The following is a 14,115-nucleotide window of genomic DNA, read 5'->3' on the forward strand; positions in this document are numbered from 1 at the left end:
AAATTCAGATTTTGAAATTTACTTGGAAAATTGCTGCTATACTTTGAAGCCCTCTGACGTCTTCAAAAAGTAAAAACATGGCAACTTTATGATGCAAACTTAAAGTAGACATATTGTATATGTGAATCAATACATAATTTATTTGGAATGTCTATTTTCCTTACAAGCAGAGAGCTTCAAAGTTATAAAAATGCTAAATTTTCACATTTTTTATGAAATTTTGGAAGAAATGATGCAAGTATCAATGAAAATTTACCACTAACATAAAGTAGAATATGTCAAGAAAACAATCTCTGAATCAAATTAATTACAAGCATCCCAGAGTTATTAATGCTTAAAGTGACAATGGTCAGAATTGCAAAAAATGCTCTGGTCCTTAAGGTCAAAATGGGCTCGGTCCCCAAGGGGTTAACCTCTTAAGGACCAAGGATGTACTGGTACGTCCTGAGTCCTTTCCTTTTCTATAACGCGGGGCCATGGTGTGGCCCCGTGTCATAGCGGGTCAGGCCCAGCCTCTAACAATGGCCGGGACCCTTGGCTAATAGCGCGCAGCACTGATCGCGGTACCGCGCGCTATTAACCCTTTAGACGCGGCGTTCAAAGTTGAACGCCGCGTCTAAAGGGGAAGTAAACCATTGCCGGTTAGCTCAGGGAGCTATTCGGGATTTTGCCGCGGCATCCCGAACAGCTTACAAGAAAGCCGGAGGATCCCTACCCGCCTCCAATCGCCGAATGACTGCTCAGTGCCTGAGATCCAGGCATGAGCAGTCAAGCGGCAGAATAATTGATCACTGGTTTCCTATGAAAAACCAGTGATCAATGTAAAAGTGTGCAGTGTTATGGGGGCTATAACATTGCAAAAAAAAAGTTAAAAAAAAAAGTGAATAAAGATCATTTAACCCCTCAAAAAGTTTGAATCACCCCCCTTTTCCCATAAAAAAAAAAAACTGTGAAAATAAAAATAAATATATGTGGTTTCGCCACGTGCGGAAATGTCCGAATTATAAAAATATATCATTAATTAAACCGCACGGTCAATGGCGTGCACGCAAAAAAATTCCAAAGTACAAAATAGTGTATTTTTGGTCACTTTTTATATCATGAAAAAATGAATCGATCAATATGTCCGATCAATACAAAAATGGTACCGCTAAAAACTTCAGATCACAGCGCAAAAAATGAGCCCTCATACCGCCCCATACGCGGAAAAATAAAAAAGTTATAGGGGTCAGAACATGACAATTTTAAACATATACATTTTCCTGCATGTAGTTATGATTTTTTTTCAGAAGTACGACAATATTCAACCAATATAAGTAGGGTATCATTTTAACCGTATGGACCTACAGGATAAGGAGAAGGTGTCATTTTTACCAAAAAGTGTACTACGTAGAAACGGAAGCCCCCAAATGTTATAAAATGGCGTTGTTGTTTTTTTTTTTTTCAATTTTATCTCACAATGATTTTTTTTTAAGTTTCGCCGTAGATTTTTGGGTAAATGACTGATGTCATTAGCCCACTTTGGTCATGGGTGTGGCTAAGTAAAGGCAGAGGAACAAAGGGGAGGGGTCAAATGTTAATGGGTATAATAGTGAATATATAGAATATATATACAGTGTGTATGTATATATATATATATATATATATATTAGGTAAGACAATTTCCTATGACAAAAACCATGTACCTCTAAATAAATCATATAGGTACCAAATAGTTATCATTATATATTAACATAATATTGTTACTAATATTATATTATAAATGTTTTTATGTGGGTATTGGTTTATGTGATGTATATTGCCCGTTTTCTCTGTTTGCACTTGCATTAGACTTATGTACAGAACTTGCATCCTCAGTCCCTACCCTTTGTATCCCATTTTGTATTTACATGTTATGGGAGACACTTGCACTCGATTAGCATTGTGTCTGCACCCACAGGTGCCCCTGTTTCTCAGTTGCTGCTGTCTTTCTACTCCTGTTTTTTGTATATACGTGGCTGTGTTTTGTGTATGTTTTTAATGTAAGCTAATAAAATATATTTTTACTGAAATTCAGTGTCTCCTGCAAGTGATTCCTATTGGTTTATATGTTTGTTTGTTTTTTCTGCACAAGCAGAACGGTATTGTCCAGGTACTGTAGCTAGGGATACATAGAGGTGGTAATATTGAGTTTATGCCCCCTTCCCATATATAGCTTCTGTTCACATGATCATTGCTGTGTGGGTACTACCCCCTGTAGCCCCTGTAGGTTATAGCAGTAGCCCCCCTGAATGTTGTATCAACCACCCAAAAATAGTACTAGATCGAGCCAGCGGCACTAGGACCGCGCAGATTACATTGCCGTCCCCATAGATGGCAATGCATTTCTGAGCAGATCTCCCAAAAGATCCACCCAGAAATGCATTGCAGTCTGTGGGGGCAGCAATGCAGTCTGCTCGGTCCTAGCGCCGCCAGCTCGATCTCAGGAAGAAATTTTGCCCCGAAATTCTGCAGTGTGAACCCAGCCTTAAAGGCACGCTTAACCAGCATTGTTTTCACATCATTCTGCAGTAACATGCCATCCCACCTGTTTTAGTGGGACCATCATTTTTTCAACAGAACAATGACCCCAAACACATATTTTTCAATGGGACAATGAGCCCTCCAGGCTATGTGAAAGTGATTTGACCAAGCAGGAGAGTGATGGAGTGTTGTATCAGATAACATGGCTTCCACAGTTACCCAATCTAAACACAGTTGAGATAGTTTGGGATGATTTGGATTATAAAGGAAAGGCAACCAAAAAGTGATCAGCATATTTGTGAACTCATGACAAAGCATACCTGTTAACTGGAAACCATTCTAGGTGACTACCCCATGAAGCTGATTAAGAGAATGCCAAGAGTGTACAAAGCTGTTATCAATGCAAAAGGGGACTAGAAGCAATTCAGTGATCACCTGGTCCCCGGGCATGGAAAGCAGTCATCTCCAACAGCACAAACTAAAATATAGATCTGGCACTTCAAGTGGAAGGACATATAAATGCCATACAAAAATGTACAAAAGCCAGGGAATGGAAAAGAAGGACAGATCAATGGGTTTCTGGCTGCACAAGCCCTTGCTCATGAGTAAAGATGAGCAAACTTTAAAGTGGTTTAAAGTTAAAGGGGTACTCCGGTGCTCAGACATCTTATCCCCTATCCAAAGGATAGGGGATAAGATGCCTGATCGCGGGAGTCCCGCCGCTGGGGACCCCCATGATCTTGCACGCAGCACCCCGTTTGTAATCAGTCCCCGGAGCGTGTTCGCTATCACGCCCCCTCCCGTAGGCTTGCATTAAGAGGCGGAGCATGACATCACATGGGGGCAGGGGCGTGACTTCACACGCCGCCCGCCCTGTAGTCGCCAGTAATCAGTCCCCGGAGCGAACACGCTCCGGGGACTGATTACAAACGGGGTGCCGCGTCCAAGATCCCGGGGGTCCCCAGCGGCGGGACTCCGGCGATCAGGCATCTTAACCCCTATGCTTTGGATAGGGGATAAGATATCTAAGCACCGGAATACCCCTTTAATGTCAAAGTTACAACGACATGCCCCACCCATCGTAACTAACAGGTTGTTAAAAAAAACACACTGCTCTAGTGGATTTTGTCTGCTTTCTAACACTAAAACAAAGGTGCATAAAGTATTCTGGGTTGTTGGCAGTTGCCTACCGTTGTTAAAATGCACATAAAAAAGGGGAAATTGTGCAGCTCACTTGGATAATGGGAAAGTGAACCCCAGGTTAAAGGTGATGACTTCACCCAGAAAGGCCTAATAAAATATAGTAAAATGCAATAATTGATATAGATCAATTAATAACCAGTCCTCTAGGGTCACTAGGTGAAAGGATAGAAAGAAAGCCAAAGGGAGATGGGATCCAATAAAATAATACTAATTTATTAATGAGTGGTAAAGGATGTAAAAGAGTGAGCTTCCAAGTGCCTTAGCGGGGTCCAAGCATCAGGCACAGGAGCTTAACAATAAAATAAAAGCACAAAAACAATGATTAAAAAATAGATAAAAATAAATATGGGAACATATAGTCTAATGCCAACTATGGACAATATGCGATGCGCAAATTAGGAGAAATGATGCATTCGATCAGACAGTACAAGTCCTCAGTTCATAGCTACAGTGTGATGCTCTGTTAGATATATTGTATCCGAAATAGACTGTAGATCTAATGTGTCCGATGGGGTAGACAGTAACATACACTGGTTCGGATGTCTCCGTTCCTGATATTGTGTAGATAACAGAGTAAAGTTTTGGTGCACGGCACCGCTCACCAATCGATGTCCTGTGAAGTGCGGTCGGGCTGGCACGGAGGTATCCGGCTCAGAGGAGGGTGCCCGTCTGCTCGTGGGTAGAAGCAATTCCGGTAAAGCGACTGGCACGGAGAGCTATCTGGCCGTAGGGGATGTAGTTGCCGCAAGTGGAGGATGAAGGATGATAGTGTTATGGGAGCGGTAACCGGCGTTTCTCGTGTGAATGATGCGCTGTGCGCATGCGAATGATGGTGGTCCCAAAGCTGGGGGCATCCAGCTGTTGCAAGTAGATAGTTAGGAATAACAGGTTGGCATGTGACGAAGATATGGTTCCCAATGCTGATATAGTATGCTAGACGCCTTTCAAGGCCTCGGGCCTTTTCTTCAGTCGTGCTACCTACCGCTACTGAAGAAAAGGCCCGAGGCCTTGAAACGCGTCTAGCATACTATATCAGCATTGGGAACCATATCTTCATCACATGCCAACCTGTTATTCCTAACTATCTACTTTGGGACCACCATCATTCGCATGCGCACAGCGCATCATTCACACGAGAAACGCCGGTTACCGCTCCCATAACACTATCATCCTTCATCCTCCACTTGTGGCAACTACATCCCCTACGGCCAGATAGGTCTCCGTGCCAGTTGCTTTACCGGAATTGCTTCTACCCACGAGCAGACGGGCACCCTCCTCTGAGCCGGATTCCTCCGTGCCAGCCCGACCGCACTTCACAGGACATCGATTGGTGAGCGGTGCCGTGCACCAAAACTTTACTCTGTTATCTACACAATATCAGGAACGGAGACATCTGAACCAGTGTATGTTACCGTCTACCCCATCGGACACATTAGATCTACAGTCTATTTCGGATACAATATATCTAACAGAGCATCACACTGTAGCTATGAACTGAGGACTTGTACTGTCTGATCGAATGCATCATTTCCCCTAATTTGTGCATCACATATTGTCCATAGTTGGCATTAGACTATATGTTCCCATATTTATTTTTATCTATTTTTAATCATTGTTTTTGTGCTTTTATTTTATTTTTAAGCTCCTGTGCCTGATGCTTGGGCCCCGCTAAGGCACACGAAAGCTCACTCTTTTACATCCTTTACCACTCATTAATAAATTAGTATTATTTTATTGGATCCCATCTCCCTTTGGCTTTCTTTCTATCCTTGAGGACTGGTTATTAAAGGGGTTATCCAGGCAAAAACTTTTTTTTATATATGAACTGGCTCCGGAAAGTTAAAGAGATTTGTGAATTACTTCTATTAAAAAAATCTTAATCCAATAGTTATTAGCTTCTGAAATTGAGTTGCTGTTTTCTGTCTAACTGCTTTCTGATGACTCACGTCCCGGGAGCTGTCCAGCTCCTATGGGGATATTCTCCCATCATGCACAGCTCCCGGGACGTGACATCATCATTGAGCAGTTAGACAGAAAACTTCAGAAGCTAATAACTATTGGAAGGATTAAGATTTTTTAATAGAAGTCATTTACAAATCTGTTTAACTTTCCGGAGCCAGTTGATATATATATATATATATATAAAAAAAGTTTTTGCCTGGAATACCCCTTTAATTGATCTATATCAATTATTGCATTTTACTAAAATGCACATAAAGATGCAACGGAATTGGAAGACGCAATAGCCTTTTCAAAGTGTTTTAAAAATAATCCCTTTTTGTTAGTTGCAACAGGATTGGTGACAGTGTCTCAAAATAATGAAGAACCTGTGTGCAGTGAGAGAAATCACTTTTCTAATTTTTTAAAAAAAAAATTAAAAAAATTATAGAAAATTCTTTCTATTTGAGAATTGCAACAGGATATTGAAGATCCGGTACAGAGTGAAGAAATCACTTTTTTAAATCTTTAAAAATTATACAAAATTCTTAATTTTGGGGAGTCCTACCAGGATATTAAAGATGAAAAACCCTTTGCACAGTAAAGAAATTACTTTTTAAATTTGAATTTTTTTTTTTTAATTCTCCCTTTTTGGAAGTTGCAACAGAATATTCAAGAATCTACACACAGTGAAGAAATTGTTTTCTTTTTATTTTGAAAAATTTGTAAGATTTAGAAAAAAAAATTGAGGGGGATTCTGGCGGGTTGTCTATGTGCAGACCTGGATGGTAGTAGTGACGATTCATGTCAGTACAAATATAAATTTACAAACTATGTCATCATTATGTACTCCAATGTGAAGATGTTGCTACTGCTCCAGCCTCTTGCAGGGGAAGCACAGGCATTGGGAGAGGTGTGTTGACTCAGCGGGGAGCAGAGAGTGGACCCCCTTTTGGCAGGTGTTTGCTACTGGAAAGGCTGTCATGATCAAAAAGTGCCTCAAGAGCCAACATTTTTAGTCTAGAGTGCAGCTGCAACCTTCTTTTTGTGTTTTTGAATTTGCCACAGCGGTATGCACCCCTGTATTTGGTGTTGTTGGGAGTGGCAACCACTCTTCTCCATAAACCCTTCCCTTTCCAGGAGGTTTTTAAATTGATAGTGAATCCTGCATGTCGCCCAGAGGCAAATTCCCATCAGAGGGGAGTAGAATGAGTGTGTTAGGGTCCCATATAAGGTGAGGCAACCTCCACGGTGGTGGTGGTGGTAGGGGGGGACACAATTTGATCAAAAAGTGGCAAAAAGAGGCTCAATTTGGTCTAGTGTGGCTGCAACCTTCTTTTTGTGTAGATATGTTCAATTAAGCCCAGAAAATGCACAGAACTAACCCTTAAATGGCTATTCCGCATTCACTCTCAACACTTAATTGCATAGTAATGTTAAAGCCAGGTAGAAATACTATACGTTCGATTAAACCCAGAAAAATAAAATAGTTATGCCTCTCAAAAGAAGAGGAGGAAGAAAAGAAAAACACAAAAATAAAAATTGCCCCGCCACTCCCTCGCCTACCCAGTATGTCAGCGCTGGGACTGCTGTGTGATTGACACTCAGGTCCCAGCGCATGCGCCCTTCAGCTAATCTATCCTGCGTACCGCTGTGTGTCATCCAGCGACTGCTCGCTCCCGCCATTGTCTTCCTGCTCAGTGCGCCTGCGCTTCCGCTCTGCACCTAGTATCGAGAACGAACCTAATTGCACGTTGCTCTGCGCAGGCGCACCGAGGAGGAAGACAGCGGCGATATATTTTTATAATTCGGACATTTCCGCACATGATGATACCACATATGTTTATTTTTTTACAGTTTTTTTTTTATGGGAAAAGGGGGGTGATTCAAACTTTTATTAGGGAAGGGGTTAAATGATTTTTATTAACTTTTTTTTCACTTTTTTTTTGCAATCTTATAGCTCCCATAGGGGGCTATAACACTGCACACACTGATCTTTTATATTGATCATTGTTATTCCAAAGGATAACATTGATCAGTGATTCTGCCGCTTGACTGCTCATGCCTGGATCTCAGGCATGGAGCAGTCATTCGGCGATCAGACACGCAGGAGGAAGGACAATTTCGCCGCGGCGGTCCCAAACAGCCCACTGAGCTAGCCGGGAGTAGTTTACTTTCACTTTAGACTCGGCGATCAACTTTGAACTCCGCATCTAAAGGGTTAATAGCGCACAGCACCGCACGCTATTAGCCACGGGTCCCGGCCGTTGTTAGAGGCTGTGCCCGACCCATTATGACAGGAACACTAAGCAGGAGAGTAGTCAAAAAGCCGAGCCAAAGATCAAAACCTGAAGTCAGAAACTGTCATGACCCACTGTGGGGACAGGGATCGTGAGCCCTAAACTACTCTCCCTGCCTACTTGCCCATCCATCCTAAGCGATGGATTGGCAACTAGGAGCTGTTCCCTCCCCTGCGCTACAGATAGTGGCGTAAAAACAAATAATATACATAGTCAGTCACAGGCCAGAAATGGAAAACTGCTAGACAACCAGATATAGCAGACAGGATACAAATACTAACATGGCAAAATCTAAACAGGCAAACTGATCAAGAACATAGGACACTGTTCACAAACAGATACAAGCACAAAGGACAAAGATCAGATCAACCAAACAGGATACAAATATAGAACATTTTTCACACTGGACACAGATAAGTAACAAACAGATTAGGTCCAGAACACAAGACTGGGAAACGGATAAGTCAGCATAGGAACAAACAGGAATCCCCCAGAAAACCTTCAGAAAACACGGGAATGTCTTGATACTAGAGCTCTCCCTCCCTGTCCTCCCAGTTGGTCATGACAGAAACACTATAAGATTGCTGGTTACTAAACAAAGTTTTTCACTGGCAAGGACTAGAAGCACACAGTAGGTTTAAATATCTAGCTACACAGGTGCGATCTCAGCATGGTCAGCTGACCAGCCCAGATAGCAAGGGCGTAGCCAGCAACCAAACCAAAACTCAAGAAAGTTTAACCCTTCGGGTCAAACATGGACTAGTCATTACAGAAAGTTGTGTAGTTCTATATGATCTGACCACAGTGCTCTTTGCTGCCACCTCTCTTAGTGTCAGGAACTGTCCGAAGCAGAAGTTTGCTAAGGGAATTTGCAACTGCCCTGGACTGTTGCTGACATGGACTGAGGTGGCAGCGGAGAGCACTGTGGTTAGACTGAAAAGAACTACACAACTTCCTCAAGAGCAGCAGATAAGTACTAGAAGGCATAAATGTAATTTACAGATCTGTATAATTTTCTTGCACCAGTTGTAAAGGGAGTAACCATTTAAGGCCAAAATAGACTTAGTCCTTAAAGGGGTAGTCCAGTGGTGAAAAACGTATCCCCTATCCTAAGGATAGGGGATAAGTTTGAAATCGCAGGGGGTCCGACCGCTGGGGGCCCCCTGTGATCTCTCTGTACGGGGGCCAGGCTCTCCGGACAGATAGCGGGTGTCGACCCCCGCACGAAGCGGCGGCTCACACGCCCCCTCAATACATCGCTATGGCAGAGCCGGAGATTGCCGAAGGGGTCAACACGCCCCCTTCGCGCGGGCTGTCGGGGCCCCGTACAGGAGATCGCGGGGGGCCCCAGTGGTCGGACCCCCCACGATCTGCAACTTATCCCCTATCCTTAGGATAGGGGATAAGTTGTTCACCACTTGTTCACTACTGGACTACTCCTTTAAGGGGGTTAATACTTTATTGTTTACTACTCAAAGGGAATGTATTACCTAGATACTGAAAGCATGCTTCTTTTTTTTTTAAGTCTGTTCTATTTTTGAGAATTTTTATTTTTTTTTCATTATTTATACGCTATTATGGAGGCAGCCATCTTGCCTGGGCTGTTTTAACAGCATTTAGAGATATGCTTATCAGCAAACTTTATGGACATTAACAACAATAGTCTGACCCATTGACATGAATGGAAAAGATTTCTGGGAATGTTCTGTGACCTGTGCAGATGTCATTCTACAGGAGGTGAAAACTGAGCTGTGAACATCACCTATTGCCTTATCTTTATATCGGTGTCACCTTTCACTGTAATACTACCTTGTGATGATAAGGAGAACACTGCTTGAAAAATGTTTGGCCATAAAGTCAAAGCTTAGTTTTTGGTCTAGTGGCCGGATTTAAAAGTATTTAAATAGGCACTGTCAGATTGAAAAACCTTTTTATATGTTGTCCATCTTGGCAAAACATGAACCTTTCTAATATACTTCATAAGAAAATGTTATTTCCTTTTTATAGAAATCATGGCTTATAAAATCATTGCTTTGTCCAAGCTGAAGCACAGGCATGGACAAAGTCCAGTAAGGGAGGGTAGGCTAGCACTCCTCTGTGCTCTCTCTTGTCTGATAGGACAGGAGAGAGCACAGAGTACTATCAGACAGGAGAGAGCACAATAAGTAGTTTTTTGAAGAAAAAAAAGAAAACCATAAAATAAAAAGCTTCACATTTTGATTAGTACTCAAAAATGGAGCCACTAAAAAATGCTATGTATTTCACAAAAACAAAAAAAAATTAATTTGGCTACATAAACAGAAAAATGACAATGCTATGTACACAAAATTCAAAGACGGTAGAGAAGACTTTTGCTAACTGACAAATAGGCAGAAAAGCTGTGGAAACTAAATCATCCACAGCTTCTTTTACTGCACAACAGAGCTGTACAAATGACTACTGTGGGTACTGTCATCCGCCCCTCATCCTCCAACTCCCGATTGGACAGTAACCCATGTGTCATCATCCTACATGCAACCACCCTATGAGCAAGATGCAGCGTGATGAAGAATTCAGACAGAAAACGACCTTAGGAAGAACCAGAGTTTATCATTTCTACAGAAGCTGCGCTATTGCCAAAGGAAATTAAAACCTAGCAGAAAAAAGTGGGTTGGACAACACATCACAGAAGCAGCTACTGTAAAGTGCGAGAAAAGAGCACTGAGCTGCACTGCGAGAAAAACACAGACAAGACACATTCTGGCACAACAAAGGGGGAGAGGCTTCATATATTACAGATAGTTAACCTGGAGATCCGAGGTGAGTGGATTTCTCTGGATAGACAGTCTATTCAATTTAATTTGTCATATAAAACAACATAACAAACACTAAAGAGACTTACTGACACAGGTATCAAAAAGTGCGAGTTTCTTTCCTTTAGCCTCATTTCTTCTACTATACACATATTTTACAGTTAGTTAAATGTACCGTCATTCATTCACCTTTGTTCATAGACTGCCGGTGACCAGATTGTATTGCTGCAATAGTAGCAGATATGCAAAGAACACTCTATTTTTCGTGTTTTCACTAATAAAAGTGAACAGGTTGTTCAGAATAAGTGCTGTTCTATGTTTCACGTTCTGTGTTTCACATAAAATATAAGCACCCATATAGAAAATCGCACTGAACCCAAATTACAGAAAATACAATTTCGATTTTATTGATGTCACATACAATGTTGCTAGCCAAAATATGTGCACAAACGTCTCAAAGTAAACTGCAAACGTGTTAATATTATGGAACAAGCAAAACTGCACCAAAGGCAGAGGCAAAGACATAGCAACCAGAAATCTGTGATTGTGGGTATGTGTCTTCCTCTTTTATGGTTCTTATATTCTATGAGATGCAGTTGTGCTTTATTTTATTGTGTTCTATATGAGTCTTTATTTGCAATACTTTTTATATTGGTATGGTTTGTCTTTTGGTATTGCTCGTATAACTGTCTATTTTCCATAGCAGCTCAGCTTTCATTTTACCTGATCTCCTTAAAGCGTACATGTCAGATCCCAAAAATAAAAATAAAATGTTACTCAGTACCTAATTCCGACCATGTACATCAGATTTTTATGCCTCTATCACCTATATTTATTATAAAAATACCTCTTTTCATTAGCTCACAGTGTTAAAAAATCCTATTGGGAAGGGGGCGTGTCCCTCCTTGTGGTGGTGGGAGTTGATTGGAGTGTCTGCTCATACAGCCTTGTCCATGAGTCATCTCTTGTCCATGACTCATGTACAAGCTGATGCTGCTGCAGTAGGTATGGGGGCCCCCTAGTAGTGGAACTTTCAGGTGCCATTTTCTTTATTTAATATTCGAAAAATGTTAAACAATTACAAAAGATCTTTAATGTGGTCTTTTTATGTCCTCAGGACCCCTTTCACTGCATTTTTTTTTATCACAACATTCTTGGTATAGTCTTGACATTGTTGCATGAGAATACCCGTCAAGGTTGGCACTGATGATCAAGTCACTCAAATCACTTGATTTTCTAATGTGGATTCACACTGAAACTGATCAATAGAATATTGCAATAGCCTTCACACAGAGGAAAATATAATTTTATAGATAAACCACAAGAACTAATATGTGATAAGCGCTGAATCTGGGCACTGAGCTCACCTAGGGCTTACACATTAGCACTTCTACTTCTGAACAGTGTATGATTTATACCGCATAATACAACAAGCATCTTCTTAAATACTGTCTGCAGTGTATTGTCAAAGTGGAAAAGGGACCTATGTGTAATATTTTTCATAGGATTGTGTTTTACCTCAACACCAACCTTATAAAGGGCTCTTCAGAATGTTTCACTTATAAACCAGGAGCAAAAGCCAACATTCACATAACTGCAGCACACAATGGGTTAATGCCTGTAACACCTCCCTATAGAAAATACGTTAGCAGAATAATTACACAATGCAACAACAAGTAACCAATCAGAACCATCACCTACATATAAAAGTATAGCAAGAGCATCAGCATTTACTTTTCTTCTCCTTTATGAGTAGCTCACAACTGACACCTGGCAGAAACCTGATGGACCCTATTAAAAGTCAGTCAGACCCGGCTGTGTACGTTGTGTCCCCCGACCGGATCAGGGCCCATTTGGTGCAAATTTTTTTTTTTCAGAAGGTAAAAGTAGTATCAGATGGGAAAGATTTGTATTCTGGCGACAGTATCCTGAGGAGATTTGAGGTGTTGGATTTTCTGCTGCAGATTTCAGTGTAAACTAAAAGACTGAATACAGCTTCAAATCCTGCTCATCAAATCTGCGCAGAATACTGAACGTGCGAATAGACTCTAAGGGTACGTACACACGCGCGGATTTTCGCAGCGTATTTAGCTGTGGATCCGTCGGTGAAGGCCCGCTCTATACTGGCTTTATATGTGCCTGCTGGTAGTGGCAATACGCCGCTACGAGCAGACACAGTGAGGCGATGTGTGCGGCTTACTCGCACATCGCGGCAGCTCTCCCTGCTCTGAGCTAGGCAGAGAGCTCCCGCGATGTGCGAGTATACTGCGACTCGCACATCACAGGGTGTCTGCTGGTAGAGGCGTATTGCCGCTAACAGCAGGCACATGTAAAGACAGCATAGAGCGGGCCTTCACCAGCGGATTTGCAGCGTAAAATCCGCGTGTGTAAACGTACCCTAAAGCAGGAAAACTGGATTGAGTCAGATAAAAATACTGAGCATAAATCTGATAAAAACATATTTTACTTCTGTCCTGTTAAACCTGTTAAAGAGAAAGTTTTTACTGGTCACACTCTTTTCCAATCCGGTCTATAAAATGAATGACACAAGTTACAATTAAAAAGTTAGACTTAATCTCCATATTTAAGTCCCTGTATGAATTAAAATCTAAGAATACAGATGATTGGGAGTCCAGTTCACCACCCAAACCGCCCACACAGAGCTACAGCAGCAGCAAGGTTGTTCTTCCGTGGCTCTGTGATGGCCGGCAGCGCATCCGCAGCATCAAATACGTTGCAGATGCGCTCCTGTGTGACCCTTCCCTCAATGGCCCAGATTTATCAAACTGTGTGAGAGAAAAAATAGAGAGATTTCCCCACAGCAACCAATGACAACTCTGGGAAAGTAAAAGCTGAGCTGTGATTGTTTGCTGTGGGGAAATCACTCCACTTTTTCTCTCACACAGTTTGATAAATCTGGACCAACGTGTATGTGGGAGGGTACTTTTCTGGTCACACTCTTCAGGAGATTCTTCAAAGCAGTAAAAAACTTCTGACCTGTTTTCTATTCACTGTTTCATTAGTGGCATCTCTCCACTGTTCTAAACACACTGATGCTCTATCCTTTTGAGCCAGCATACATCCGTAATTAAAGAAGTACTCCGGTGGAAAATAAATGTTTTCAAATCAACTGATAAACAGATTTGTAAATTACTTATATTTAAACCTTCCAGTACTTATCAGCTGCTGTATACTACAAAAGGGAGTTGTATAGTTGTAGCCAGTCTGACCACAGTGCTCTCTGCTGACACCTCTGTCCATGTCAGGAACTGTCCAGAGCAAAAGCAAATCCCCATAATAAACCTTTCCTGCTCTGGACAGTTCCTGACACGAACAGAGGTCTCAGTAGAGAGCACTGTGGTCAGACTGGAAAGAACTAC

The 14,115-nt window shown here is 41.7% G+C and overlaps 1 protein-coding gene across 1 annotated transcript in view; it reads left to right on the forward strand.

The window, feature by feature from the left end:
• Nucleotides 1–10,477: 10,477 nt before the first annotated feature.
• The window catches only part of TYMP (thymidine phosphorylase), a 47,467-nt gene continuing 43,829 nt past the window's right edge, over nucleotides 10,478–14,115 (forward strand). The window contains exon 1 of the mRNA XM_056573032.1: nucleotides 10,478–10,742. The gene's annotated coding sequence lies outside the window, so the exon portion shown is untranslated. The remainder of the gene's footprint in view (nucleotides 10,743–14,115) is intronic.

This window comes from Hyla sarda, chromosome 4 (assembly GCF_029499605.1).
Source record: "Hyla sarda isolate aHylSar1 chromosome 4, aHylSar1.hap1, whole genome shotgun sequence".
Lineage (NCBI taxonomy): Eukaryota > Metazoa > Chordata > Amphibia > Anura > Hylidae > Hyla > Hyla sarda.